Genomic DNA, 26,399 nt, shown 5'->3' with positions numbered 1-26,399 from the left:
CCATGGGCTCTTGAGAAAAATGTGTATTCTGTTGTTTTTGGATAGAATGTCCTATAAATATCAGTTAAGTCCATCTTGTGTAATGTATCATTTAAAGCTTGTGTTTCCTTATTTATTTTCATTTTGGATGATCTGTCCATTGGTGAAAGTGGGGTGTTAAAGTCCCCCATTATAATTGTGTTACTGTCGATTTCCCCTTTTAAGGCTGTTAGTATTTGCCTTATGTATTGAGGTGCTCCTATGTTGGGTGCATAAATATTTACAATTGTTATATCTTCTTCATGGATCGATCCCTTGATCATTATGTAGTGTCCTTCTTTGTCTCTTGTAATAGTCTTTATTTTAAAGTCTATTTTGTCTGATATGAGAATTGCTACTCCAGCTTTCTTCTGATTTTCATTTGCATGGAATATCTTTTTCCATCCCCTCACTTTCAGTCTGTATGTGTCCCTAGGTCTGAAGTGGGTCTCTTGTAGACAGCATATATATGGGTCTTGTTTTTGTATCTATTCAGCCAGTCTGTGTCTTTTGGTGGGAGCACTTAATCCATTTACATTTAAGGTAATTATCAATATGTATGTTCCTATTACCATTTACTTAATTGTTTCGGGTTGTTCTTGTAGGTCTTTTCCTTCTCTTGTGTTTTTTGCCTAGAGAAGTTCCTTTAGGATTTGTTGTAGAGCTGGTTTGGTTGTGCTGATCTCTCTCAGCTTTTGCTTGTCTGTAAAGGTTTTAATTTCTCCATCAAATCTGAATGAGATCCTTGCTGGGTAGAGTAATCTTGGTTGTAGGTTTTTTTCTTTCATCACTTTTAATATGTCCTGCCACTCCCTTCTGGCTTGTAGAGTTTCTGCTGAAAGATCAGATGTTAATCTTATGGGGATTCCCTTGTGTGCTATTTGTTGTTTTTCCCTTGCTGCTTTTAATATGTTTTCTTTGTATTTAATTTTTCTGGACTTGATTGACTATTTCCTTTCCTATATTAGGGAAGTTTTCAACTATAATCTCTTCAAATATTTTCTGAGTCCCTTTCTTTTTCTCTTCTTCTTCTGGGACCCCTATAATTCGAATGTTGGTGTGTTTAATGTTGTCCCAGAGGTCTCTGAGACTGTCCTCAGTTCTTTTCATTCTTTTTTCTTTCTTCTGCGCTGCAGTAGTTATTTCTACTATTTTATCTTCCAGGTCACTTATCCGTCCTTCTGCCTCAGTTATTCTGCTATTGATCCCATCTAGAGTATTTTTCATGTCATTTATTGTGTTGCTCATCGTTTCTTGCTTCCTCTTTATTTCTTCTAGGTCCCTGTTAACTGTTTCTTGCAAATTGTCTTTTCTATTTCCAAGATTTTACATCATCTTCACCATCATTATTCTAAATTCTCTTTCAGGTAGATTGGCTATTACCTCTTCATCTGTTAGGTCTGGTGTGTTTTTATCTTGCTCCTTCATCTGCTGTGTGTTTTTCTGTCTTCTCATTTCACTTATCTTACTGTGTTTGGGGTCTCCTTTTTGCACACTGCAGGTTCGTAGTTCCTGTTTTTTTTGGTGGCTGTCCCCAGTGGCTAAGGTTGGTTCAGTGGGTTGAGTAGATTCCCTGGTTCGGGGGACTAGTACCTCTGTTCTGGTGGATGAGGCTGGATCTTGTCTTTCTGGTGGGCAGGTCCTTGTCTGGTGGTGTGTTTGGGGATGTTTGTAACCTTATTATGATTTTAGGCAGCCTCTCTGCTAATGGATGGGGCTGTAGACCTGTCTTGCTCCTTGTTGGGGATACGGTGTCCAGCACTGTTCTTTGCTGGTCCTTGAGTGAAGCTGGGTCTTGGTGTTGAGATGGAGATCTCTGGGAGATTTTCGCCGTCTGATATTACGTGGAGCTGGGAGGTCTCTTGTGGACTAGTGTCTTGAGGTTGGTTCTCCAACCTCAGGGACACCGCCCTGGTGCCTGGCTGGGGCGCCAAGAACCTTTAAACCACACGGCTCAAAATAAAAGGTAGAATAAATAGAAAGGAAAGAAAAGGAAGGAAGGAGGGAGGGAGGGAAGGAAGGAAGAAAGGAAGGAAGAAATGAAGGAAGGAAGCAAGAAAGCAAGGAAGGAAGGTGCAGAGGAAGAAAGGGAGGAAGGAAGAGAGGAAGGGAGGAAAGAAGGGGGGAAGGAAGGAAGAAAGGAGGGAAGGAGGGAAGAAAGGAAGGAAGAAAGGAAGAAAGAAAGGGAGAAGACAGAGTAGTATAAAGTATAGTTATTAAAATAAAAAAATAATTATTAAGAAGAAAAATTTCCTTTAAAAAAGAAAAAAACAGAAAAATGGGTCGGTCTAACCCTAGGACAAATGATGAAAGCAAAGCTATACAGACAAAATCTCACACAGCAGCACACACATACACACTCACAAAAAGAAAAAAAAAGGGAAAATAATAGTATATCTTGCTCCCAAAGTCCACCTCCTCAACTTGGGTTGATTCGTTGTCTATTCAGGTTTTCAACAGATGCAGGGCACTTAAAGTTGATTGTGGAGCTTTAATCCACCGCTTCTGAGGCTGCTGGGAGAGACCTCCCCCTCTCTTCTCTTTTCGCACAGCTCCTGGGGTTCAGCTTTGGACTTGGTCCCGCCTCTGCGTGTAGGTTGTCCGAGGGCAACTGCCCTTCGCTCAGACAGGACGATGTTAAAGGAGCAGTTGATTCGGGGGCTCCAGCTCACTCAGGCTGGGGGGAGGGAGTGGCACGGGGGCGGGGCGAGTCCGCGGCGGCAGAGGCCGACGTGACGCTGCACAGGCCCAAGGCGCGCAGTGCGTTCTCCTGGGGAAGCTGTCCCTGGATCCCGGGACCCCGGCAGTGGCGGACTGCACGGGCTCCCGGGAGGGCCGGTGTGGAGAGTGACCTGTGCTCACACACAGGCCTCTTGGTGGTGGCAGCAGCAACCTTAGCGTCTGACACCCGTCTCTACTGTCTGTGCCGACAGCCGCGGCTCGCGCCCGTTTCTGGAGTTCCTCTACGCGGTGCTCTTAATCCCCTCACCTCACACCCGAGGAAGCAAAGAGGCAAGAAAAAGTCTCTTGTCTCTTCGGCATCTCCGCGCCCGCTTCTGGGGCTCCTTTAAGCGGCGCGCTTAATCCCCTCTCCTCGCGCCCAGGCAGCAAAGAGGGAGGAAAAGGTCTCTTGCCTCTTCGGCAGCTCCAGACTTCTCCCGAACTCCCTCCCGGCCAGCCGTGGCGCACTAGCCCCCTTCAAGCTGTCTTCACTCTGCCAACTCCAGACCTTTCCCTGGGATCCGACTGAAGCCCGAGCCTCAGCTCCCGGCCCCGCAGGCCCCGGCGGGCGAGCAGACAAACCTCTCGGGCTGGTGAGTGCCGGTCGTCACTGATCCTCTGCGGGAATCTCTCCGCTTTGCCCTCCGCACCCCTGTGGCTGAGCTGTCCTCCGCGGCTCCGGAGCTTCCCCCTCCGGCGCCCGCAGTCTGCATCCGCGAAGGGGCCTCTAGTGTGTGGGAGTCTTTCCTCCTTCACGGCTCCCTCCCACTGGCGTAGGTCCCGTCCCTATTCTTTTGTCCCTGTTTATTCTTTTTTCTTTTGCTCTACCCAGATATGTGGGGAGTTTCTTGCCTTTTTGGAGGTCTGAGGTCTTCTGCCAGCGTTCGGTGGGTGTTCTATAGGAGAAGTTCCACGTGTAGATGTATTTCTGATGTCCTGTTATGGTTTCTTTAACAATCCACACATTGAAGGAACCTGGGCCGTTTCCAATTTGGGGCTATTATGAATAAAACTAGTATGAACATTCATGTACAAGTCTTTGTGTGGACATATGCTTCCCTTTCTTTTGGATGAAAACCTAGGAGGAAGTTAGCCAGATTATACAGTAAGTGTATCTTTAATTTTATATGAAACTATCAAATTGTTTTCCAAAGTGGTTGTACGATTTCACAATGCTGCTAGCAATATATGAGAGTTTTAGTTGGTCCACATTCTTGCTAACACTTGGCATGGTCACTTTAATTTCATCCATTCTAGTGAGTGTGTAGTGATGGCTTTCCTTTGCATTACCCTGATAACTAATGGAGTTGAATATCTTCTCACATATATTCTTTTTTGAAGTGTCTGTTCAAACCATTTTAAAATTTACTTAACAGTATTTCAACTATGATTGGAGAAGTGATTAGAAAATGTAGCATGTATTAGAGTCCCTGATAGTCATACTGCAACTTCAACACATCAAAAATAGAGTAAAATGAAGTAAGTATAAAATATGAGTTTATAAATATACAAAAACAAACTAGATCTTCTTTTCTTTTCTTTTTTCATTCAACAGGTATTTATTGGGGTACTTCTGGGCCTTGATGGAGATACATTCTAGTTACAGTTCCTTTTAGAACATAATTTTTACATCCTCCTTTCCTTTTATGACAAGTTTATTTAGCTACAAGTGAGCAGAGAAGCTCTTCAGAGCCAAGTGGGAGATGACCAGGAACCTGGAGTAAAATAAATAGAAGCCTAGGTCAGGAGAAAACTTGCTTGAATGGGACAATAAGAGAACAGGGAAACTTGCTTGAATGGGATGATAAGAGAACAGGGAAAAATCCCAAAAGATGGCATGGGTGGCAGTAAGCTGGGGAGCAGCCTGGATTGCTTTCAACATACAAGTTAGATTTTCAAAAGCTATAAACTTATCTTTAACGATGGAAAGAATGACTATACACAAAGTGACTGAAGTGATCTCAGTATTGCTCCAGCTTTTTCAGAACAGTTCCATAGACTGTGCTTAGCACAGTGCCTTGTACCCAGTAACTGCTCAATAAATATCTGTGTATTTGTGAAGGGTCTTGTATCATATTTAGATTACTGTATTTAATTTGGGGGAATGCATTAATTAAGAAAAATATGAGGTACTTCCTTGGAGGCACAGTGGATAAGAATCTGCCTGCCAATGCAGGGCACATGGGTTTGATTCCTGGTCTGGGAAGATCCCACATGTCACAGAGCAACTAAGCCCGTGTGCCACAAATACTGAGCCTGCACTCTAGAGTCCATATGACACAACTACTGAGCCCGCGTGTATCAACTACTGAAGCCCATGTGCCTAGAGCCCACGCTCCACAACAAGAGAAGCCATCACAAAGAGAAGCCCGTGCACCACAAGGAAGAGCAGCCCCCCACTCGCTGCAACTAGAGAAAGCATACGCGCAGCAATGAAGACTCAATGCAGCCAAAAATAAATAAAATTAAATATTTAAAAGAAAAGGGGAAGAAAAATATGCTTTCTATTTTTTACACAATTTTTTTTCCTCTTGAAAGCACACATTTCCGCTACTGAAGATCTGCTTATTAAGTTAACTAAGTGTCCAGACACTTTTTCAATTTCATCTCATTTAAGTTGATTCACTTCTCACTTACAATACTTAGTTGGTTCAGCTCATATTTGAAATTTATAAACTCTGCTCTGTCAGATAAGCTAGAAAAAAATTATAGTTGAGTACAAAATATTCTTAGGATTAAAAATGAGCTTGTATATGCTGAATATCATGTTCTTTTTAATATTTCTACTCACTTTAGATTATATATATTCCAAATTTATTTCTATAAAATAATAGATATTAGATTGTGGGGGATTACATGAATTTTAATCCTAAACCCAAATTATAAGGAATTAAATATAACATTTCTTATTATATTCACAGAGTCATAAGTAATATATCAGCACTACCATAACTCAAGAAAACACTTTGTCCAATTCCATTCAATTAGTAAAAGATGAATATGTAAAATTGGAAAACAAAATTAAACCTTGTGAATCTAGACCATTTTCCGTGCAATCTATATCTGTATCTATCTCTACTGTATATATCTAGAGTGAGAGCACAGTTGTGTGTTCTGCATATATGAAGTGAAACATACAGTTAGTATGTATGAATTGGAAAAATACTTGTTTTTTGTCAATTTATGAACACTATTCCCAGACAACTGCCTTCTTCCTATTCTCTTCCTAGGACCCTCAATACACAAAGGTATCCTTCACTACAAAATTCTATCTGATATAACAATAGCTAAAGTGTCCTACTGAATAGAGCAATTCTTCTTATTCATTTATTTAAAAACATCTAATTAAGGTGAAATTATAAATACAATCTAATTACTACTGGAGCAGGATTATCCAATACACTCAGTATTTTGCAAAGGAGAAAGCTGTAATTAAGATGCAGTAAATTGATGTCCTAAAAATGAGAACCAAGAATTGCTGAGGTTTTCATATTACACCTTCAGCTTTTCAAGGTTCCCTCTCTAGAACACCATTAAGGAAGTATATTCTTATTTTCCTTAATCCTAATTGATCTTATCTTTTCCTCTCCTGATTAAGTATAGGAATGATGTGGGCCTTGTTTGAATTAGCTAATCCACCATGGAGAGCAATAACAAAGAAGTGTCAGAAGTCCAGATACAGTGGTGTGTGGAAGAGCAGGCTGCATTTGGATTTGTTACCCAATGACAACCGATGTTCCATGCATGATTTCTACTATGGATCAGACATGTCCAATTATAGAGGATAGAAAGTTTTCCCATAGCTTCTATTTGGCACAGATAAATATAGTTTATGAACTAAAGCAACTCTGTGCTTACACATTACCCATGTAATAGAATTCATTTTAACATTTTTTAAGTATCTATTTTGTATAAGGTTTTCAGTTGGATCTAAGGGTAAGAAAAGATGAAGATGTAATGTTTGCCCTCAAAGTATTTTTAATCCAATAAAATCAATAAAATTGATATGTCACATACTACACATATATGTTTTCATATATATATTCATATGGCGTAGAAGCACCAATGAGGTAAGATTATTACCTGTGCCTGGAAAGCTCCAGAAAGGCAGATTTATGCTGTGAAGAATGGGTCAAATTTTGAGTAATACACATTTCAAACAGAGCGAACAGTGTGAACAAAAGCATAGAAGTGGAAAGTATAGAGTGGAGTTTGTCTGAACCATGAACTAGGTGATAAAGCAACAGGAGTAGAATCAGTAATGTTAATTTTTAATTTTGATGATGTCATATTAATCATTTATTTATTTTATGTGTCATGCTTTGTGAGTCATATCTAAATACAAGTTTACCTAATGCAAGCCAAGGTAACAAATATATTCTCTTAGGTTTTATATTTTATGTTTTATAGATTAAAGTTTTCCATTTTGGCCTATGATCCATTTTGTATATGGTTTGAGAAATTTATGAATTAAGGTTCTTTTTATCTTTCTTATTTCTCTCCTCCTCCTCCTTTTTCTCCTCCTCTTCTTCTTCTTCCCTTCTTGGCATATGTCTGTCCAATTCTTCCAGCACAGATTATTTATTTATTTATTTAAATATTTATTTATTTGTCTGAGCTGGATCTTAGTTGTGGCATGTGGCATCTTCATTGCTGTATGTGGGATCTTCGCTGCAGCATGCAAGATCTTTTTTTTTTTTTTTTTTTAGTTGCAGCATGCAGGATCTTTAGTTGTGACATGCAGGATCTTTACTTTTTGGCATGCAGGATCTTTAGTTGCAGCATGTAGGATCTAGTTCCCTGACCAAGGATCGAACCCGGCCCCTGCATTGGGAGCATGGAGTCTTAGCCACTGGACCACCAGGGAAATCCCAGCACCATTATCGAAAATACTATTCTTTCTCTATTTTCTCCTTAGAATTCTCCTTACAGTTTTGTTAAAAGTCAATTGACTATATATGTGTGAGGCTATTTCTGAAATCCCTTATGCATTCAATTGATCTATTTATCTTTTTTCCAATACCACATTGGCTTCCATATTGAAGCTTTATACTAAGTCTTGAAATTAAGTCATCTCAGTCCTCTAATATTTTTTCAAAATCATTTTGTTCACCCTTATTCTTAAACCTCAGTGATCATTCTCTCTTCTCAGCAAATATCTCATGATACAGTGTGTGGAGATCATGCTTTCTCAAGTTCTACAGCTCATGACACAGCTTTTCTTTTACTTGATGAGTCAAACAAACAAACAAACAAACAAACAAACAAACAGGTTTTTTAGGGTCCTGCAGGACATGTTGTAGACTCAGAAGAAAGTAACAATAGGATTCAAGTCAATTAGAAAATATGTGCAATGATAAGAAAAAAAGTCCTCAGTGATGCTTATTACAGGAGGGAAAAACTAATTCAGTTACAAGAAAATATTATCTTACACTTAATTTTTCTGGTTTTGTAAAAAGTAATACAAAAGTTCATTTATATGAACTGTATGATTAAGGCCTAATTACCATGAAGCATGACAATAATATGTGCATTATTAAGTAAATGTTAGACTTACTTTGCTATGTTTTATTTCATTATAACAGGAAATTGCAAAGATGTTTAGTAGGTCTTCATAGATTTCTGGATGACAGAGCACAATTGTTGCTAATGTGACAAAATCATATATGCAACTCTTATTTTTAATTGGGAAGTTTTCTATGGGAGAAAAAAATTTAAAATAAAATTTGAAATAAAAACAGACTGAGAAAAATACTGCAACTCAAATCACAAGTGGCAAAGGCTAACTTCCTTAACCTATAAAATGCCCTTTCAATTCAAAAAGAAAAAAAAAAAAAAAACTCATGATAAAAATGGACAAATCAGATTAACAAATAGCACACAGAAAAAGAACTGCCAGTGACACTTAAAAACAAAACAGAAAAAATGCTAAATATCACTCATATGTGACATAAAATATAAACTACAATGAGCTATCAGATTTCAACTAAAAAACTGTCAAATATCAACGACTTTGGTAACATATTGTGCTAGCAAGGATGACTCAGATACTCTAATTCATAGTCATACACATGTGCAAAATGATTCATATACAGGAAAAATATTCATTGTAAAGTATTTTTTAACAGAAAAAAATGGAAACAAGTTTCTATCGACTGAATATCAGTTAAGTGCATTCTGATATACATGCACATACATACACATGCATTTGTTTGTAAATGCATAGATTATGTCTGGAAGTGTGTACACACAAAAATATTGTTAGAATGATTGCCTCCTGAGCATGGAACTTAGAGAAGGAAGACTTATTTTTCACTGTATATTCTTTTGTATGTTTTTATGTACTACAACTTTGTAGATAAAAACACAAATTTAACACATTCATTTTTCCCAAGTCAACTTCTAAGTTAAATTCTAGCTCTTATTATTCCCTATTTTTCCCCCTTCCATCTCCTTTCCTTCCAGAAAAATCAGTCCTAAAGCTATTCAGTAAGCCAAAGCAAGGTAGGTAATCATGCTGGAGGATATGGAAGCAGCAGTGGCCCAAATTAGGGTGTCAGAGTTGGGTAAGAAGAACATCTCCATAGGAGCCTTGTATACGAAATATGTTTAAAGTCACATCCAACTGAAATAAGAAAAGCATCTTAGTTTGGACTGCTATAACAAAGTACCATATACCAGATGGCTTATGAATGGCAGAAATTTCTCTCTCACAATTCTGGAGGCTGGAAGTCCAAGATCAGGATGCCAGCATGGTTGAATTCTGGTGAGGATCCTCCTCCTGGGTGCAGACTGCTGACTTCTTTTTGTAGTCTCACATGAGAGAGCAGAAAGGGGAAGCAACCTCCTTCATGACACTTATAAGGGCACTAATCATATTCATGAGGGCTCCATCTTCATAACTAAGGAGGGCAAATTCAGGGAAGTGGTCTGGCACTGAGTGTCATAGCCCAGGCAGGGTGAGGGAGACTTCCATGCAAGGAGCAGCCTGGTTTAAGTTTAGGGTCCAAGCAAGGTGAGAAGGACATCTACATAAGGGGGCTGCACAGAGGAGGGGAATGGGGGCAAAGTCAAGAGATTAGTTATATACAGAAGGGATTGATCAAATAAGTAAATATATTAAACATAACAGAAGCCAGGTTTTTTACTGTCAGAAAAAAAGGAAATAAAATATGGAAAGGGATTAAAAACCCGATAGTGTAGATTGAAATTGAAGGTAACAATATGAGCTCATGGTTTAAAAAATATAGAGATAGATATGCAAATAAATATATAACTAAAGTTTTGTTTGTGTTTGCATACACACACATATACATACCCTAGCCTTGGCTCAGCAACATCCCAATACCAATGAACATATGTAGTGTTCAGATCCTGATTGTAAATACCATTTTGCACTAAAAGGGACCAGAGCTGCTTGAAGAAATGAGTGATTCTGGGGCTGGTCAAGGAGAATATAAGATTTTGATAGTCGTACTATGGTTATGTTGAATAAAGTCCTCGTTTGTAGGAAATATACATTATACTAGTATTAGGGGTTGATGGATGGATATCATGTTGGTAATCTATTCTCAAATAGTTCAGAAAAAAAAAAAGATTCTCTGAAGTGTACTTGTAACTTTTTCTGTAAATTTGTGATTGTTTCAAAAGTTACATTTTTAACACACTTTGAAAAAGAAATTGTATAAAATCAAGTTTTAATTTATCACTGGTATATTGAATGTCAGTCACATTTCTTTCTATTTTATTATTTGCTTCCTTTCCTTAGTTTTGAATATTATATGTGCAGTTGAAGAAATACTCTGGAGGGTCTACTTTTTCAAACTTATTCTTTTTTATTTTTGAAAATGTCACCAAAGAGATATTTTATGCATGGAATTCATTAATAAGTTGGAAACGCTCAATTCTGCTGGCATTTAATGGTGTTCCAACATATTAATGTTTTCAGTGATTTCTCTCTACTTCAGGATTACAGAACAAAATTCCTGAAAGCACACATGTGCATGTGCGTAGGCATGCACACATGCACACACACATGCACACACACACAGGATAATAAAAACAGTATAAAGAATATATGCATGGTTGTGGTAAGCCCAAGCTTGAAACTACCATTAGCTCTGACCATGAATTTATTCTATCACACTAATCCAATAGGTTTATAATAAGTATCTCCATAATTTTTAAATGCTTTCATTTTTATGCAGGTGGCTTGGAACATAATGGAAATGTTTCTTATGTGGTAACATGGTGAAAATTAAAACCTTAACTAGTTTCTGAACAATATGAGATTTGTGAAAGAAACAAGTCTGGTTAATTTCAGTAGCTGGATACACTCCAAACCTAATCAACATTTTCTTCCTGCTATTAAATAAAACACCTGTAAGCCTCCTGCATCTGGAAACACAGCACTGTCATTTTCATTCATGTTCATAACACGCAGGCTAGAGCCATTTTTAAAGATTAACATACTATTATATTGTGGAGCATTTATAAAGATTTTGAGAACCTTGAATAGAAATATTTGAAGAGAAAATATTAAATATGTTTAAAGACAAAAACAAAAAATGCAGGAATCAGTGTGTAGAGGATACGGTCTGTGAATGTGTAAAACGAAGGTAAGAAAAAAAGAATCAGCATGCTTTACTTTTTAAAAATTGGAAAAATAAAATTATCATTGTAAACAAAAGTGTAGCCAATAACTACTATGGAAGATTGAAATTTGTTTTTATAAACATCCTTCTCCCCTACATGAGCTAAATAGAAAACCTTTTCACTTTCAAGAGAGTACTTAGATTCAGAGTTCTGTTAAAAGTAGTTTTCTTGGCTATTTTCAAATGACTTTACTACTTTTATTAGGATAATGCAAACCTAATACTATGATGATTGGGCAGTTAAGATTGAAAGAACATATCAACTGTTGTCTGAAGATTCATTTATTTATTAACTATTCAATGCCCAGAATCTACTTTCCTTAGGGAAATAAATTTTGTGATTCCCTTTACTGTGTCAAGCCCTGTGATTGGAACTTTACATGTAATATCTGCTTCAATCTTCACAATAACCCTACTAGAGAGGAATTGTTATTTCCATGTTGCATGCATGCAGGTTAGAGGCTAGGTAATTCACAGTCTAACAGGAAAGCTGAATTCTAGGACTGACTTGTACCTAAGATTATACTCTTTTCATTCAATTTCATGTACAAATATAATGCAGTTAAAATGAAAGGTATTTGGTTCTAATCAAAAACTCCTTATGGAAGAGTGATTTAGTATAACTCACCATTTGTAGCAGTTACAAAATGATAAAATTTTGTCAAAGAACTATATAGTGAGGCTCTAAGTTAGAGCATTAAACAAAAATAAAACATCTGTTCTTCAAATTTTATTCTTGAATGACAACTCCCAAGCTCCTATCACTGAATCTGATGCACAGAAAGCACTCAATACTTACTCTCTCCTTCTCTATCTTTTGTGTGTGCATGTGTGTTTTAAAACAAATTAGACTATAAATTTAAATAATATCCTGTGTCCGGTAAGCCATAAAACTTCTCTCTGGGCAATAACGAATTCATTCTAATCCACTACTTTCCACAGATCTTAATTTTATAGTCTTACCCTATTCTCTGTGTTCTCAAGATTCTCAGATCTGACATGTGAAATGGATTATGAAGTAACCCAAGACTAGGTAAATGATAAGGTGTAAGAGTGTAAGAAGACAAAAGGAAAACTATAATAACATTGTGGTTTCATATTTCAGAGAGGAAGGATTATTATGTATTTTTCAAGAGAGAAAATTCTACAGAACATCATTATTAAAAAGATATACATGTTTCATAATCTTTAAATGATTACATAATCTGTGACTTAATAAATAAATGTAGGTAACCTTTAATCAAGAGGTCCCTGAGCTTAAATTCCTCCAAGCTTCCTCACTCTTCAACTTTGTGTGCTTAATATTGTCAAAGAGGGATTGTCCTTTTTACACTTATCATATCAATCAATCTTATTGTCATGTCAAATTCAAAACATTTCCATTTTTCAAGGTGATCATCAAATGAGAAAAATGTCATAGACATACTGTACCGGACATCTGCTGCTTTGTCTGCCCAGTATTCCTCTCCATTTCCTTTGGAAACTGCATCTTCGTTATTGCATACAGGCTAGATGGAACCACCAATGTGCTTCGTCCTACCTGGCCCAGGGATAGGCAAGCAACCTAACCAAACCCATCATATTCTCTTTGTCTTTTTGAAATTGGATCCAAAGTGGAGGAACACAAAGTTGGAGAATAGGAGCTATTTATCTACAAACTGAATCCCTGGAAATGTTCTGATTCCAGGCTTTCTGCGAACAGTTACTTATTTCTTTATATCTGTGACCCAGATCATTTGCTACCAGTTAAGTCTCTGTTCAAGAAAATCAGAGTTCATGTCTGTTCATTAGACTCATAGATCCCTACAGCTGATACATATAATTAATTAAAACATCTACAAGGCATCTGTCAATGATAATCATGAACTCTTTATAGGCAAGACTGATAAACATGGGCTTCATTTATAAATAACAATAGCTAACATGTATTGGGAGCTCAACTGTTTGCCACTATATTTGCTATGCATGTATTTCATTGCTTCATTTAATTCTCACTTCTCTAAGAGACAGGTATTACTCTTGTTGCAATTTTACAGATGAGGAAACTGAGGTACAAAAAGGACCAATTACCTGCACATGTTCATATAAGTGGTAAGTGATACAGCCAGGACTTGACTTGAACCCTGAAAGTCTGACTTTACCACCTATGTACTTTACCATGAGACAATAACTGCTTGACATTAGCTACTGCTGCTAAAATAACTCTACTCAAAGATGAATAGATCCATTCCAGACTAGAGGGATATTTCTAGAACTAGGTTACCAGTCTTATAGAATATGTGTATCATTAACTTGAATGAAGACATGTAACTCAATATTATTAAATCTGGGTATGACACAAAGCCTGGAGAAATAGCTAATGACATTTGGTGACATATTTTAAAAGGAATACTGCACCCACATAGGGCTCAATAAATGTTCACTTCTTTCTTCCCTTTCAGAGATGCTGTGAGGCATTCATTCAATGAAGAATTGTACCTCATGACCTTTATGCCTTATGATCCTCTCCAACTTTACAGTTCTATTTTATTTGCATAAAGTAGATTCCTATATTTTGTATAATTTGAATCGTCTTTGGCATATTGTATTTTCATTTGTCTTGGGACACTTTCAAAACTCTCTTTTGATTTTCTCTTCAATCCAATAGTTTTGGTTGCTCAAGAGTGTGTTGTTTAGTTTATACATATTTGTAAAGTTCCCCGTTTTCTTACTGTTATTAATTTCTAGTTTTATTACATTGTGGTCAAAAAAGATACTTGTGATGATTTCAATATCCTTTAAATTGTTAAGACAGGTTTTTCAACATAACTTATGATCTATTTTGGGGAATGTTTCTTGAGGACTTGAGAAGAGTTTATATACTTCTGCTGTTGGGTGGAAAGTATTGTATGTGTCAGTTAGGTCCATTTAGTCTATAGTATTGTACAGTTCTGCTGTTCCCTTATTGATTTGCTGTCTGGAGAGTCTATCCATTATAGAGTGTGTGGGATATTGAAGTCTCTTGTTATTATTATATTGCTATTTCTTCTTTCAGATTTGTCAATGTTTACATTATATATTTAGGTGCTTTGAAGTTGAGTTTATATATATTTATAATTGTTAGATCTTCCTGTTGAACTGACCCTTTTGTCATTATTTAAGGCCTTCTTTATCTCTTGTAAGTATAGTGACCCCTGCTCTCTTTTGATTAACATTTGCATGGGATATCTTTTTCCATCCTTTCACTTTCACCTGATATTTGTCTTTAAATATAGAGAATCTTTTGTATGCAGAATACTGTTGGATTTTTTTTTAATCCATTCAGCCATTCTATGTGTTTTAATAAGGAGAATTAATCCATTTATGCTTAAAGTAATTACTGATAGGTAAGGACTTACTTCTGTATTTTGTTAACTGTTTTCTAACTGTTTTGTCAGTCTTTTGTTTCTAATTTCATTTCTTGCTGTCTTCCTTTGTGATTTAATGATTTTTTTGCAGTGGTATTATGTGATTCCTTTCTCTTTGCCTTTTGTATATCTGCTTGAGGTTTTTTTTTTTTTTTTTTTTTTCTTGCAGTTACCATGAGGCCTATATAAATATCTTATAGTTATAACAGTGTATATTAAGATGATAACAATTTTACTTCTCCTTCTCCTACATTTTATGCTATTGGTATCATAATTTAGATCTTTTTATGTTGCATACATTAACAAATTATTGTATATGTAGTTATTATTAATACTTTGGACTTTTAACTTTTATACTTGACTTAAAGGTGATTTATGCACCACAATTATAGTATTAAAATATTCTAAATTTGACTGTATACTTATGTTTACCAGTGAGTTTTATACTTTCATATGCTTTCATGTTACTAATTAGCATTCTTACATTTAACTTGAAAAAACTCTTGAGCAAGGCAGCTCTAATGGTGATGAACTCCCTCAGGTTTTGTTTGTCTGGGATAGTCTTTATTTCTCCTTCATTTCTGAAGAACAGCTTTGTTGGGTATAGTATTCTTGCTTGGCAGAATCTTTTCTTTCAGCACTTTGAATACATCATCCCACTCTCTCCTGGCCTTCAAAATTTCTGCTGAGAAATTCACTGAAAGCCTTATGGAGGTTCCCTTATATGTGATTAGTCACTTTTTGTCTTACTGCTTTCAAACTTCTCCCTTTGTCTTTAACTTTTGATAATTTGATTATAATATGCCTCATAGTTTTCTTTGGGTTGATCCCATTTGGGTACTTTTTACCTACATGAATCTGGATATCTATATCCTTCCCAAGATTTGAGAAGTTTTCAGCCACTATTTCTTTTTTTGTTTTTTCACTATTTCTTTAAATAAGCTTTCTGACCCTTTCTCTCCTTCTTCTCCTTCTGAGAGTCCCATAATGTTTATATTGATTCTCTTGCTAGAATCCCATAAATCCTGTAGGCTTTCTTCAATCTTTGTCAATTTTTCTTTTTTCTCCCCTGATTGGGTAAGTTCAAATGATCTCTCTTTGACTTTGCAAATTATTTCTTCTGCTTGATTAAATCTGCTGTTGAAGTTTTCTATTGCATTTTTCATTTCATTTATTGTATTCTTCAGCTCCAGAATTTCTGTTTGGTTCTTTATTATTATGATTTCTATATCTTTTTTGAACTTCATATTTTGTTCATGCATTGTTTTCCTTATTTGATTGAGTTGTCTGTGTTTTCTTGTAGCTGATTGAACTACCTTAAAACAATTATTTTGAATTCTTTGTCAAGCAACTCATGGATCTCCAATTCTCTGGGATCTATTACTGGATTTTTATTAGTTTCTTTTGATGGTGCTATGTTTGCCTGATTTTTGTGATCTGTGTCACCTCGGGTTGATGTCTATGCATATGAAATAGCAAATTTCTTTTCATATCTTTGACAGGTAAAGACTTTCTGCTGCTAAGTCCCTGGAAACATGGAATTGCTTTCAAGATTGCCATGAAGTGTGGCGGAGGCCAGGTGACATGTCTGCTGTCAGCTCTGCAGTTGGATACATGACTTGTAGGTCTGTTACCTGGACAGCAGGTGAGTGTAGTGCCAGGTCCCCAGTGGACAAGACTGTTTCTGGGATCACAGTCTAACAGTGCTGGAGCTCTATCATGGGGCCATTTCTGGGTTCACAGTTGAGTCCACAGGTGATGGACCTGTTACTAGGGGCCCAGATGTGTGTGGCTTCCACTAGTTCCCGGAATGGGCTCCCAGCAAGTCCCTGGGTGGGTCCCTGAATAAGTAGAACTGATTTTGGAGTGCCGTAGAGTGGGACTGGATCTGGGTAACAGGGCCTGTTATTGGAGGGCATGGATGGATGTGTCTCTTGCCAGGTCTCTGGGCATGAAGGACTGACTCCTGATCACAGCACATCAGAGCTGGAGCTGGTTCACAGGGCTGCTTCAAAATCTGCAGTCAGGTCTGTGGTAGGTGGGCCTGTTACAGAGGGCACAGATGCATGTGGCTCTTCCCAGGTCCCTTGGTGGACAGGATTGGTTGCAGGACTGTAGCCAAGGAGGGCTTCAATCCAGTTTTTAGTGTGATGGAGGTGCTTTCAGTCTGCAGCTGAGACCACGTTTGGTAAAGCTTGCCACTGAAGTGTAGGATTGTCTTCTCAGAGTGGCTCTCCTCAGTCTTGGATTTTACCAGGAATTTGTAATCTCTTGTGTATATCTGAAAACTCCCACAAAGGCACTTTTGTCCATGGATGGTTACCAGATCATTGCTTCCATGGGGGAATGAAAGCTAGGGACCTCCTATTCCAGCATTTGTTGGTATTACTATCTAGGTATATATTTTTAAAAATAGATATGTCCTTTTGGTTTCAATACTCAAAATTAGGTTTAAAATAAAACTTACCTGATTTTCAATATGTCTCATGGCTCATTGTCTTTTCTACTTTGACTTTAGACTTTCTGGTATCTAAACCAAGAATAGGCAAACTATGGCCCAGGGGCCAAAATTGGTCTGCCACTTGTTTTTGTAAATAAAAGGTTATTGTAACACAGCACACTTTTCTGTTACCATAGCAGAGTTAAGTAGCTGTGACAGAGATTATATGGTTCACACAGCCTAAAATATTTACTATCTGGCTATTTACAGAAAAACGTTGCTTACCCTTGTTATAATAATCAAAAAATGATTTCTAAAATGATCAGCCTTGGACAAAATGGCTGAGGTAGATAAAATATAAGATGATAATCTTATAGTACCAGAAATTAAAGAATTGCTTAAGAAAAGAATGGGGCCTGTCAAAAGGACAAAAGGAACCAACTTGAAAGAGTTCCCAGTGACCAAAGCTGAAGAGTTTTGAGCAGCAAAATAAAGGTAGTGTTGGATGGTAAATCAAAGAATAAAGTAAATATACATGAGTCCATAATAATATAAATAAATAATTGAATAAATAAATAATTAGGGGAGAAAAGACAAAACTTCCTCTTCAAGGAATACCAGTTAATAAATGTGGAAGGAATGAAAAAAAAAAAAAACAATTAAAACACTAGAGTAATAATTGCTGCAGGTTAGATCCACAGAGGGATACTAAAATTAGTGCGTGAAAATTTAAGAAGAAACAAGATATTTGCATAGCTTTGAAAAATGGTCCCATGAATTTTTAATAATTATTGTGGTAGATTTTAACATAAGTCCACAGTTCTTTGATACTCTTTTTTCAAGAATGGAGCTTAATTCCCCTCTTCTTTTATATGGGCTGTACTTGGTGACTCATTCTAAAGAGTAAAGTATGGGATGAAAAAAAATAGTTATTTTACTAATAAATCAGTAACTTGGCAGTTACCACCTTAACCAAGTGTTCAAAGTCAACATCAACAGTAATGTCTTGTTGATACCATGTAACATCTCCTATAATGCTATGAGAAAGGTACTTTATCTCTGTCATATTCTTCCTAAAGATCTATAACTTTGATCTCATATGAAAAAAAAATCAGACTAACACAAACTGAGGAATGCTTTACAAATAACTAACCAGTGATCTTCAAATGTGTCAAGATCATGAAAAACAAGGTAAGATTGCGGAAGTGTCAAAGATTAAAGAAGAACAAGGAGAAATAATGACTAAATGCAATGTAGTACCTTGGATTGGATCCTGGAAAGAAAAATAAAAATTAGTAGAAACACTGGTGAATATAAATAAAGTCTGGAGTTTAGTGAATAATAATAATGTAACAAGGTCAATTTCTTAGATTTGAAAAATGTACCATGGTAATTTAAGATATTAACACTATAGGAAGCTGGATGAATGGTATGTGGGAACTCTGTATTTTCTTTGTAATTCATCTTTTTATCTAAAATAATTTCAAAATAAAAAGTTTAGAATCAAAAACAAAAATGAACCCTCTTACACTGTTGATTGGAATGTAAATTGGTGCAGCCACTATGGAAAACAGTAAGGAGGGTCCTCATAAAATTAAACAAATAAAGTTGCCATATGATCCAGCAGTCCCACTCCTGGGCATATACCCAGACAGAAGAATAATTCGAAAAGATACATGCACCCCCATGTTCACTGAAGCACTATTTACAATAACCAAGACATAGGAACAACCCAAATGTCCATCGATAGATGAATAGATAAAGAAGATGTGGTATATATATATATATATATATATATATATATATACATATATATATATACATATATATATATATATATATATATATATATATATATACAATGTAATATTACTCAGCTGTCAAAAAGGATGAAATAATGCCATTTGTAGCAACATGGATGGACCTAGAGATTACCATACTAAGTGAAGTAAGTCACAAAGGGAAGAACAAATACCATATGATATCACTTATAGGTAGAATCTGAAATATGCCACAAATGAACTTATCTATGAAACAGAAACAAACTCACAGACATAGAGAGCAGACCTGTGGTTGCCAAGGGGCGGGGGTGGAGAAGGGAAGGACTGGGAGTTTGGGATTAGTAGATGCAAACTAATATATATAGGATGGATAAAAAACAAGGTCTTACTGTATAGCACAAGGAACTATATCCAATATCCTGTGATAAACCATAATGGAAAAGAATATGAAAAACAATATATATATGTATAACCAAGTCACTTTGTTGTACAGCAGAAATTAATACATTGTAAATTAACTATATTTCAATAAATTTTTTAAAAAATTATCTACCATGAAGTTTTAATACACATCCATAAAAGCTGTAATGCCTCTTTCCCCTTACTCAATTTTTACACTAATGTACTGCAAGTGAGACAAAAGAGGATGACTTAGAAAAATAAAACTAGCATCACATGTCTTTTTACATACTTGACACTAGGCTATATTGGAGATTAATGTAATGATCACATTAACATGAAAGTCTAAATATACAAAAATCATTTTCTTAGTACCCTCTCTGTTACGTGATAGTAAAAAACACTTTATTAGGCCATGTGGTTAGCTCTCTTACATATTTTATTTTATAGTAAATTCATCATAACCTTACACTGTATCCAGTATTATCCAGGGTATTTTTCCAAAGTCTTGTTCATGTAAGTGTAGGGAATGCTCTATTAAAAATATTAAACTGGATTATTTATCATAGGACTTTGTAGAAGTTTTAATATATTAATGTACTTTATGAATCTTATACAACATATACAGTATAAAGTGTTCCAAATGTCTTTGAACATAGGTCAGTTTTGCATTGAACATCTCATGGGATTTGTGTAGGAAAAACCAACATAGCCTTTCCTTTAAATGTCATAGTTATACCCTTATTGCCTTATAGTTATATTAGCTCCCATTCTATTTTAATATGGTTTTAAGTTTTAGTATATGCCAGTGCCTATACTAAGTGTTTAGTATACTTTATACCATTTAATCTTCAAAACAACCCTGTGAAATAATAGTTCAAATAAGAAAATTTATTTGCCCAAAGGTAGTCAAAATGCTATTAAGGGGCTATGATCTATGATGGAAATAAATCCTTGACCATCTGACTACAAATCTAATGTCTTTAACCACTAAGCTACACTGCCTCCATGAACTAATGTGGTTCTTTCCTGAATAAGACAGACTAATTATATATTTTGTTAGGGAGTGTAATACTCTTTAGGAGTTTCCATGGAGCCATGTTCTATCACCTCTTAAATTATCCCTTGACAGAGCACCTCTAGAAGTCTTTCTCTTAGATTTGTAGACTATTATCTAGAACACAAACAGTAACTAAATAAAATGAAGCTGAGTATAGAAATAGTTCTTACACATTTGTTTATCTGAAGTCAACAGAGCAGTTGATGAACTAGAGAAGGCTGTTATAAATTCTCAAGCGAATGTTATTGATGATTAATTTAGTATAAGTTTAAAACCCTCATATTTCTGTGAATCAAATACAAGTGTGCTTACAATTTTTCCAAGCATGAGAAAATCAGAACACTAGAAAACTGAAGCCTCTAATATATGAAATATACCCTAATTTATTGAAAGCTACACAAAGTTGACAAACATCAAAGTAGGTAAATAATCTAGTTTTTGGTCAATTTGTTCAATTTTTGTCAATTTGTAACACCAGCAGTTAGAATAGCACCTGGTAATATTAAGTACTTAAGATTGTTGAGTGAATGAATGAACGCATGATAGAAGTAATCTGAAAAAGTCCTAATTAATTAAAATATTTCATCTCAAATCCCTCAGGCCCAAACACATTCTAAATAAGTAATCTTTGTTGGTTGGTTTCTGAGTTGTTTCTGTTGTTTTTGTTGGGAGTCAAGGATGTAGATAAGAATAGTCCTTCCCCTCACTCAGAATTATAGAACTGAAAGCAATCTTGAAGATCATTTTTCTAAGCATCTCAGCTTAAAAAAGTAAAGCCCAGATCTCTTAAGGGGTAAAGTGACATCCTGGAGATTATACAAGGCATCATCATTTCTCCTAATAATCTTTGATTTAACATTCTCCCCCCCTTCAAATGTTAAACTAAATGCCTACTTGTCCTTTCAAAACACTGCATGCATATTTTTAACTCTGCACTATCTTTTACTAAATTTATTTAATTGAGTCCGTTTACTTGATTATAATCACTTTGAAAGAAGAGATTTTTTCGGTTCACGCTTGCATTCACACACACACAAACACACACAAACACATCTTGTGCTTGGTAAATTTCAAAGAATGTTTATTACCTCAACAAAATTATTAAGTGAAAGAATAGGGGCTAGAAATAGGCTTTATGAATATGTGTTGGAAAAAAGCAGTCTCATGTGCACAGAATTTTGACCCCCACTTGGTTTCATAAGAATGGGCCTTGGCCCGGGAACACTTCCTTACTAAGAGATAAGTTATCACAGCTTGTGCTAGACTTATCACCTTGTGTGAGAATATCTTTCCCTGTTTCATACTCAAGGTATACTCCTTTGTTAGGCTTAAGTGTGTGCACCATATGGCACCTGGCCAATCCTACTGCTATATCTGTCCCATTTTGGGAGGGGACAGGGTCCTTCTGCTGCAGCACAAGATGGATGCACACAAGCCAATTGCCCTATGCCTACTACTGAGAGGGACTCGCTGGTCATGAGAGACTATGTCCACTACTGAAGTTGATCTTCTTCTGCCTCTTCTCTATGTGAGTAAAGCATTTTTCCTCCCAATGCTTGGCTGTGTTGTTTTCCTTGGTGACTCTGATATCAAGATACAGTTGGCAGAAGTGCTCAGACTTCTACTCCTGATAATAGGCAACAGATGTTACTTGTTTGACAATATGGCTCTTTCCACAACGTTATTTTGCCACTTCTCTAATTCCATTTTTACATCTATTTGAAAATAAAACTGCATAACCTATGTGGAAATTGGTTTTCTACTGAAATAGTTCTGTCTGCCTCAGCTTCTTCAAGATGCTGTAAGATATTCCAAAATAAAATATAGAAACTAAGAGAAACCCTTTGAAGAAAAATGGGTTTTTTAAAATCCCAAGGCCAAGGGAAGAATATGAATTGTCCAAACTACTGAAATATACAGAGACAGAAAGATGAGTGGTTGCTTAGGACTTGGGGGGGAGGAGATGAGGAGTGACTACTAATGGGTTTGAGGTTTCTTTTAGGGATGAGGAAAATATCCTAAAATCAGTTTATGATGATGATCACAAAACTCTAAAAACCACTGAATTGTACACTTTAAACAGGTGAGCTTCGATATAACTTTAAAAATATCTCCCCCCCAATGAAAGGAAATGGTCCACAGGAAAACAGGTTGTTAGCAAAGCTGAAATCACTTAAGCTCCCATGATTTAAAATTTACACTTAATACGCTTTATATCAGAAAGGTGCCATATTACCCATTCTGTACTTTTAAGCATGTGTACAGAAGCAATGAAAAATAATCTCGTAGAGCGTAATCAGTTATGGGTCCAATTCCAGTTCTAACACTTAATTGCTGTGTGACCAAGTTGCGTAACCACCTTGAGCCTCCATTCCCTCATGTGGGACTATTAACAGTGCCTAATCCACAAGGCTGTTAGAAACATTAAATACGATATCACATTAGTCACTTTTATTTTATAGTATTTCCAATTCCAGACTCTAGTCTCTAATACTACCCGCATGATCATTTTTCTTCTTCATTTCTGCTTGTGGAAAATTCACATATTCCAACTCTGGACTTTAACCTCTACTCTCACAAGCATTCTCATTTTTGTTCATCTCTCCTTTATGTGGGAAAGTTACACATAAATACCTTCACTCTGCTACATCCTACATGCATTAGGAATGAAAACTCTCAAGGTGAACTTATGTATTTGAATCCCATCTCTAACACTATTAACTGTGTGACTTTTGGTAAGTCTGTTGCCTCAGTTTCTTCATCTGTAAAGCAGAGATAAAATAATATTAACATCATAGGGTTATATATTTTTGTATATATAATGCTGAGGATAGTACCTGGTAAATAGCAAGTTCATAATAAATGTTGACATTAACAATATTTAAGAGTCTATTACTTTTTATAAAAATCTTCAACTCATGGATCCATAAACATTCTGGTGTAGCTTGTATTTTCCACTAAAGACGTGTTCACCCTTTTCACCAGCCTACTTCATTCTACACTTTATCCTTACGTACACTATATAGCCCTTTGTGTACTATAGAGCCCTTTCCTTCTCATACTTACTTCTTTATCCTGACTTAATCAGTTGGCCTTGACAAAGTCCCATCCTCATACTCTGTGTTCATTCAGTATCTGATTCATGGAGTATCAGGGGATTACCTCTGAGGTCACTGACTTTATTTGTTCTAGAGTAACTCATAAATTATGCCTATTAAATTTCTTAGACACAAAGGTACAGAGTAGGAGATGGGTATTCTCTAGAATATATCCAGAGTAAGTAATATGATCTCCATAATACCTAAGTATTCTTAATTTTTAACAGAAAATAATTCAGAAATATCTGTGTCATCATTGCAGTTAACCTCTCAAGGAACTAATAATTGAGAAACTTTTTTTTTAACATCTTTAATTGAGTATAACTGTTTTACAATAGTGTGTTAGTTTCTCCTTTACGACAAAGTGAATCAGTTATACATATACATATGTTCCCATATCTCTTCCCTCTTGCATCGCCCTCTCTCCCACCCTCCCTATCCCAACCCTCTAGGTGGTCACAAAGCACAGAGGTGATCTCCCTCTGTTACTCGGCAGCTTCTCACTAGCTATCTAATTTACATTTGGTAGTGTGTATATGTCCCTGCCACTCTCTGACATCGTCACCGCTTACCCTTCCCCCTCCCCATATCCTCAAGTCCATGCTCTAGTAGGTCTGTGTTTTATTCCTGTCCTACCACTAATCTCTTCATGACATTCTTTTTTCTTAGATTCCATATATATGTGTTAGCATACGGTATTTGTTTTTCTCCTTCTGACTTACTTCACTCTGTATGACAGACTCCAGGTCTATCCACCTCATTACAAATAACTCAGTTTCATTTCTTTTATGGCTGAGTAATATTCCATTGTATATATGTGCCACATCTTCTTTATCCATTCATTCATTGATGGACACTTAGATTGCTTCCATGTCCTGGCTATTGTAAATAGAGCTGCAATAAACATTTTGGTACATGACTCTTTTTGAATTATGGTTTTCTCAGGGTATATGCGTAGTAGTGCGATTGTGGGGTCGTACGGTAGTTCTATTTGTAGCTTTGTAAGGAACCTCCATACTGTTCTCCACAATGGCTATATCAATTTACATTCCCACCAGCAGTGCAAGAGGGTTCCCTTTTCTCCACACCCTCTCCAGCATTTATTGTTCCTAGAGTTTTTGATGATGGCCAATCTGACCGGTGTGAGATGATATCTCATTGTAGTTTTGATTTGCATTTCTCTAATGATTAATGATGTTGAGAACTTTAAAAAGCCTATTCTTTTTCTTTGAAAAATAGAATGAGTATTTCTAAGTTTTCACAGATTGTTATAGAAAGTTCTGTGTTGCAGTAAAATTAAGGCAATATTTTGGTTAAGTATTATAGTAAATGATAGCTGTTCAGAGAAATTCAGTTCCTAATTTTTTGTTACTGGCAGTCATAGTAGTACCCTGGGCAAAGTTATGAAAGGCTTACTAATATTACTGGCTATAATAAACCAGCACTTCCATCTTATTAATGTGGCTTTTTTCTCCCAACATGTAAAACTTTTGAAACAGAATTGGTATATTATGTAGATTCTTTACTATTCATGACCTGATATATAGATTAAGTAGTAAATTAATGTTTGCCTTTGGAAAGTATGAATATTGTGTTAAGGTCCTATAGGTTTTTCTTTTCCTTATTCAGCCTCACTTGTTCCTGACTTTTAGTAGTCCAGTATGCATCATTGTCACTTTTACATTAGTGCTGCTACCATAAGCATTTATGCTAATTTAGTATATGTGCCAAAGTTATTACTGTTAGCTTCTGAACTGAGAATTAAACCTCATAAAGTCAGCTAACTGTGTAGAATATTTCAGTATATCACTGTCGATGAATCGTAAAGTCTATAGCCCCCTTAATGCATTGATTAACTCAAGAAATAGAAAGATATTTTCATTTACTTAATAGATGAACATGTGTCCCTCCAATCCTGTTGAGCACCTCAGTTTAAATGTACAATACTTTTCATAAGCAGTTGTTACCATGTCCTCGAGTTCTTGTTATCTGATAAAATCTTCCAGCATATGTTTGATATTTAGATATGTGTCAGTAGCTACAAACCATGGAGATATCAAATGCTACATTTTTTGTAAAAATCAGAGATAATTAAAGATTTGGAATGTGAGAGATACATATCTGTAGCTGTAGATTGTTTTTTGCTATTTTTTCATTTCTTTGATGTGTGTTATGTGATTTTTGCAGGGTTTAGATACATGCAATAAATAAAGAATTATTTCCCTTGTTCTTAAAATGAAATTTAATATTAAATTTGATATCATATGTTGATAATACATTTGATAATGTATGTTGATATTACCTCCATTTAAGCTATTTAATATACTTCTTAAGCATTTATCGGTATCTTATTTGTACATATTTCCATTTTAAAAGAAACAACAACAAACAAACAAACATGCTCCTAACTAGCATAAGCTTAAATTGTTTGGCAGTAAGGAATGACTGAGGAGTAATTATGTATTCTGAGGGTGAATTGTTTCTACTTGTTGAGACAATTACCTTGGACCTGTAACTTCAACATGTGTTGTTTTTCTTTAAACTTTTGCCGATAGCAATAATTTTGTGCTTTTTTTTTTCAGTTGTAAAACTTCAACTTTTTTTTTTTTTTTCTTTTTTTTGTGGTACGCGGGCCTCTCGCTGTTGTGGCCTCTCCCGTTGCGGAGCACAGGCTCCGGACGCGCAGGCTCAGCGGTCATGGCTCACGGTCCCAGCCGCTCCGCGGCATGTGGGATCTTCCCAGACCGGGGCACGAACCCGTATCCCCTGCATCGGCAGGCGGATTCTCAACCACTGCGCCACCAGGGAAGCCTTCAACTTCAACTTTTAATGCAATTCAAAT

Source organism: Kogia breviceps, chromosome X (genome assembly GCF_026419965.1).
Source record: "Kogia breviceps isolate mKogBre1 chromosome X, mKogBre1 haplotype 1, whole genome shotgun sequence".
NCBI classification, from domain to species: Eukaryota; Metazoa; Chordata; class Mammalia; order Artiodactyla; family Physeteridae; genus Kogia; species Kogia breviceps.
Note: the sequence above shows the minus strand (reverse complement) of the source record.